This window comes from Ailuropoda melanoleuca, chromosome X (assembly GCF_002007445.2).
Source record: "Ailuropoda melanoleuca isolate Jingjing chromosome X, ASM200744v2, whole genome shotgun sequence".
NCBI classification, from domain to species: domain Eukaryota; kingdom Metazoa; phylum Chordata; class Mammalia; order Carnivora; family Ursidae; genus Ailuropoda; species Ailuropoda melanoleuca.
The window spans coordinates 111,111,968-111,117,641 of record NC_048238.1 but is presented as its reverse complement, the minus strand read 5'-3'; the positions used below and the strand labels follow the sequence as shown (position 1 = coordinate 111,117,641).

Below are 5,674 nucleotides of genomic sequence, written 5' to 3'. Positions count from 1 at the left end.
GGCGACAGCCCTCCTCCTATGCTGGGGTGTCTCCCAGTCTCTTCCTCATTGCTGAGCTTAGATCAAAGTAGTTACCCCTAGATCAATCGACTGTCTCTTTATCTCTTCCTCCCCCACACTCCTATTTGTTAACATTTTCTTTTCTTTTCTTTTAAATGGAAGTATTTTTATTTTATGTATAATGAGTTCACATGAAGGTAGATATTTTGGATATCAGCAGTTAAGGTAGATCTCTTGGATGACCCATTCAAGGAAGTTCACCTAATCCAGCTTAATGAGGCCTGTATCCTTTTCATACTGCTGGAAACACTGGCTGCACACATTGAGGCCGTATTTCCAGATCAGACCGTGCCAGGTTGAGCAGACGCAGCAAGACCATGGCCAGATTTCCTCAGATGGCTCCAGTAGAGTTGCTGGTGTCCCATCTTGCTCTCGGATGCAAAGAGGAAAACGCTTGTTAGGATTCTCTTTTTCTTTTTCCGTTAGGATTTTTTTTTTTTTTTAGATTTTATTTATTGGACACAGAGAGACACAGCGAGAGAGAGAACAGCAGCAGGGGGAGTGGGAGAGGGAGAAGCAGGGTTCCCGCTGAGCAGGGAGCCTGATGCGGAGCCCAATCCCAGAACCCCGGGATCATGACCTGAGCCGAAGGCAGACGGTTAATGACTGAACCATCCAGGCGCCCCAAGGATTTTCTGATTGCAAAAAGAAACTGACATTAACTCAAGCAAGAAAAAGGGGTGTATTTGGCTTGATGCTGAGTAGATCACTGAAATGGTGGAATGTTTGATCAAGCAGGTCCTGGGATGGACAGGCATGACCGGTTTTGAGTGGGGCCCGGAGCAGGAAAGGGTCCTGCAGAAGGTCTGGGCTGCAGGGAGCTGCTCCGCCGTTACAGCCGTTAGACACAGGCAATCTGAAGGCTCAAGAGGATCTGTCCATGGTACATGATGATGCTGGGAAGAGTCTGTGGGAAGCCTCAATAGAAGGATCTAAGCACAGACCCGTAAAGGTCTGGAGCAAGGCCCTGTCTTCTGTGGCAGAACTACTTACTATTCAAAACGCAGCGGCTGTCACACTACTGGGTTTTGGTACAGACTTAGAAGCTGACCATGGGACACCAAGTGCCTGTGTGACTGGAGCTGCCTGCCCATCATGAGCTAAGTATTGGCAGACTCACCAAGTCATGTGGCCAGGCAGGCACAGAAGCAAGTTAGTGAAGATGGCACCTTCAAGACCAGGCCCAACTGGAATCAGAGGCTCAAGTCAGGTAGGGGGACCGGTAGTCCAGCCTCGAGTTCACCTGCCTCCATTACACTGGTACTCCCCCTCAGCTAGCTCACACCTATGAACTGATGAGTGGTGGGGGCAGGAGTCACTATGACTGACTGATGACAGGGAAACACTTGGACCTGGTTCACTGTTGGGTCATCTTATTATGTCGGTATTAGTAAAAACAGACTGCTGCCTAACTACAGTCCCACTCAGAGAGACCTTAAGGGACAGTGATGAGGAGAAATCCTCCCAGTGAGCAGTACACTTGGTTTTCCACTTGGTAGAGAGAGAGAGAGAGATGGCTTGAGGTAAAGATGTCCATGAAAAATGACTTAGAAGATTGGTCAGGGACCCAAGAGGAAAAAGATTAGAAGGTCAGTAAAAAACATTCTGTACCCAATTCCAATGCGTGGTGGGAGCTTTTCCAGAGCACCAAGCAATTCTTGTCCACCATGTGGTGTCCTATAATTTAGCTCAATTCTGATTGTATCTACTTGGAGACAGCATCAGATCCCACCAGATAAGCATTCACTCTTTTAAGACCTCACCCCACTTCAGAAACCAGTCTCAAATCCAAGTCTTTTTTTTTTTTTTTAAGATTTTATACATTTATTTGACAGAGAGAGAGAAAGCACACAAGCAGGGGGAGAGGCAGAGGGAGAAGGAGAAGCAGGCTCCCCAGTGAGTGGATTAATTTGCTGAAGTGGCTCACAGGATTCAGACACTTCCTAGATCACCAGTTTATTGTAACTCAGGAACAGCCTGCTTAACAAGGTATGGGGAAAGGCACAGAGCTTCCATGTTCTTTCCAGGCATGCCACTCTCCTGTACCTCCAACCCGGGTCTCCAAACCCTGTTCCTTTTGGGTTTTGAAGGAGGCTTCATTACAAAGGCATGATTTTTTAAAAAAGATTTTATTTATTTATTTGAGAGAGAGAGTGAGCAAGAGAGAGCACACAGGAGCAGGGGCAGAGGGAGAGGGAGAAGCAACCCCCCCTCCCCCGAGCACGGAGCCTGCCGTGGGGCTCGATCCCAGGACCCCAGAATCATGAGCTGAGCCGAGGGCACATGCTTAACTGACTGAGCCACCCAGGTGCCCCTACAAAGGCATGATTGAGCAGATCACTGGCCATTGGCCGTTAATTCAACCTCCTCTTTACCCTGTGGAGGTCAGGGAAGGAGGACGGAAAGTTCCAACCATTTGATTATTCAGTTGGTTCTCCTGGCAACCAGCCCCCATCCTTAGGTGTGGCCCCAAAGTCACCTCATTCACATAACACAAGACACCTTTGTTGCTCTCATCACAGGAAATTCAAAGCGTTTTAGGAGCTCTGGGCCAAAAACAAGGACAAAGACCAAATACATACATTTTTCATTATAAATCACAATGTGATAGAGACCAGAAGGTTTGGAGGAGAGGTGTGTGGAGATGTCTAATATACCTAGGGGAGTGCATAAGAAGGGTACATGGATTCCTGTGTCTCTGCCAATGGCCCCAAGCAGAATAGGAACTCAAACTCAACCACCAGGCAAATAGAGGGAAACCTGTGGTGGTCAGCCAGCTTCTCTCCATGGTGCAATGGATCCATGAAAGTAGTGGTCTTGGTGGAAGGGCTGGAAGTTCTGCACGGGCCCAGAAGGAGGGGTTTTGTCTCACCAAGGATGATCTCAATACTGCCACTACTGAATGCCCAACACACTGGCAGCAGAGATCAATGATGAGCTCTTGGTATGATGCCGTTTCTCAAAAGGACCAGCCAGCCATTTGGTAGCAGGAAGATTACATCAGGATTCCTCCTACGAGGGAGGGGGCAGTAATTAGTCACACTTCGGATTTGGATTTGCCTTCCCTATGCACAGCATCTCTGCTAGCAATCTATCTGAGGGCTTACACAACACCTGATGTATTGACATGGTATGCCACACAACAATACTTCAGAGCAAGGGACTCTTTTTCCAAGAAATGAGGTGGGACAATAAGCACACGTGCATGGGAGCCACTGGCCCTGGCCTACACTGCATCGCCCAGAAGCACCCTGAGCCTATTGAAGGCTCAGCAAAGATTCTGGCTCGGGAAAGTACCCTGTGGTGTTGGGGGATGTTACTCCATAATGCGGCAAATGCAGTGAATTAATAGTCAATACATGGTGCAATGAACCAAGGAGTGGGCGGAGGATTGGCTGCCCTCCCCATCATTTCCAGTGGCCCATTTGAGGAATTGGTGTTTCCCATTTCTGAAACCTTAGGCCTTCCTGGGCTAGAGGTCCTGGTTCCTGGGATAGGGGCACTGTTTCTGTCAGGGGTCATGGTAACTTGAAACAAAAGTTACCATCTGGTCAACATAGGCTCTTCATGCCCATGGACCATCCAGCCAAGAAAAGATTGTTATAATGGTGGCGCAACTGATCCTGCATACATCAGGGGCCAGCACCACTGCTCTCTAAGGAGAGAAAGAAGGATGTCTACAACTGAGGACATTCAATAGGGTGTCTCTGTGTTCCATAAATAGACAATTGCACAAGTGTGGCCTGACAAGGAGGTAAGCAATGAAAGGTTCAGACCTATGCAGAACGAAGATCCAGTTGAACCCTCCAGGAAAAAAACCAAGACTGGCAGTGATGCTTTCTAGGGATGGGGGAAATCTAGAACCGGTGACGGCGGTTTGGTCAATGGTAAAATGGCCACAAAGTCTTCCCATTCGTGTATTTGCAGACATTCACATTCCTATGCAATGTGACTTTGTCGCTCCTCCCATCAAGAAGCAGTCTATGCAGCCCTTGAATTTGGGCTTTGCTATGTATGGTGGGTAGAATTATGTCCGCCAAAAGTTCAAGTCCCAATCCCTGGTCTCTGTGAATGTGATCTTATTTGGAATTAGAGTCCTTGGAGATGTAATGAAGTTAAGAGGAGGTCATGCTGGAGTAGGGTGAGCCCTAAATCCAACGACTGGTGTCCTTATAAGAAAAGGAGAAGTTGGAGACACAGAGGAGACACAAGGGGAAGAAGGCCATGTGAGGACAAATGCAAAAACTGGAGTGATGCAGCTATAAGCCAAGGAACAGCAAAGACAGGAGCCACCGAGAAGCTAGGAAGACGCAGAGAAGGACCCTCCCCCAGAGGCTTCAGAGGGAGCGTGGCCCTACCAACACCTTGGTTGTGGATATGGAGCCTCCAGAACGGTGAAAAAACATATTTCTGTTGTTTTAAGCCACCAGGTTTGTGGTCCTTCATAGGATGGCAGTACCCTCTTTGGGTTTGGGGCAGACAACTCTGAAATGCCCTCCATCCACCTCCTAGCATAATAAGGTCAAGTCCTGCTGGCTCTGAGTGCCCCCCAACTTGAGAATGTACCCTTGTATTGGCTTTCATCCTGAGACCACTGTCCGACATAGGCAACCTGTACACCAGCCCTTGTCTCAAGGTCGGCTTCTCCAGACACTTAGTATCTCTTCTCCAGACTCCGAGCAGGCCCACCATTCCTGATTCCTAGCCTCTGACCCAGGAGTCAGGGAGGAAGAAGGGCTTTGGAGGGGCCTTCCCCAACCGCTGTCGTCTAATTAAACAGCTCTGTGTGGTTAATCATTCCGTCACTTGCCAAAGCCTGGAAATGAAGCGTGCGGCAATTTAATCAAGTGATCTTCTGCAGCCAGGGGGCTTGGGCTCGGCAATTCTCCCGGGTACCCCATGGGAAACCAGCCCTCAATCCGATGCTGCTTTCCAGGCAAAGGCCTTCTCTCTCCAGGCTTGTCCAAGAAGACAGGGCAGGCTGTGGGAGAGAAGAGGAAGAGATGGAGGGAACGTCAAAGCGGTGTGCCTGAGCGTGGTCTGGGTCTGAGACACAGGTAGGCAGCGGACTCAGGTGGGCCACCCCTGTGCGCGCGCGAGGGTCCCTACGGTATCCCAAGCCATGTGGCGGGCTCTTCACCACTTCTTTCCCCCCCTTCTTTTTATCTTATTTTAACAAAGGTGTCCATTTAAACGACAGCGAGGGAGCGAGGGAACGAGGGAACGGCTGAGGTGAAGGAAAGAAGCAGTCATTAAACGGAAGTCGGAGGGAGGGGTAGAGGTATTCGGGCTGCAGGGTGGAGGCCCTGGGAACTGGGCTGAGATCGCGCCCCCCTCCCGAGGCCCCGAGCTCTCTGGAGGATCCCGGGAGGCGGTTTTCCATACAGGACCCCTGTCTCCCGGGCCTGCACCGCGTCGGCTGCGCGTCCAGAGCCGAGAGCCCGGCGATCCGACGCCGGCGGGAGCTGGGAGCCAGGACCCCCTATCACCCCAGCCGAGGCCCCGCCCCCGGCTTTCAGCGCTGGCTCCCGCGGCCCCCGCTGCTCGCGCTTCCACCCCGCCCAGATCCACTCCCTCGCGCGCGTGCGCCCCGTCCCCGCGCCCCTCCCCCCCA

The 5,674-nt window shown here is 50.7% G+C and overlaps 1 pseudogene; it reads right to left on the bottom strand.

The window, feature by feature from the left end:
• Positions 1–261: 261 nt before the first annotated feature.
• LOC109491176 lies at positions 262–434 on the bottom strand (annotated as a pseudogene).
• Positions 435–5,674: the final 5,240 nt, after the last annotated feature.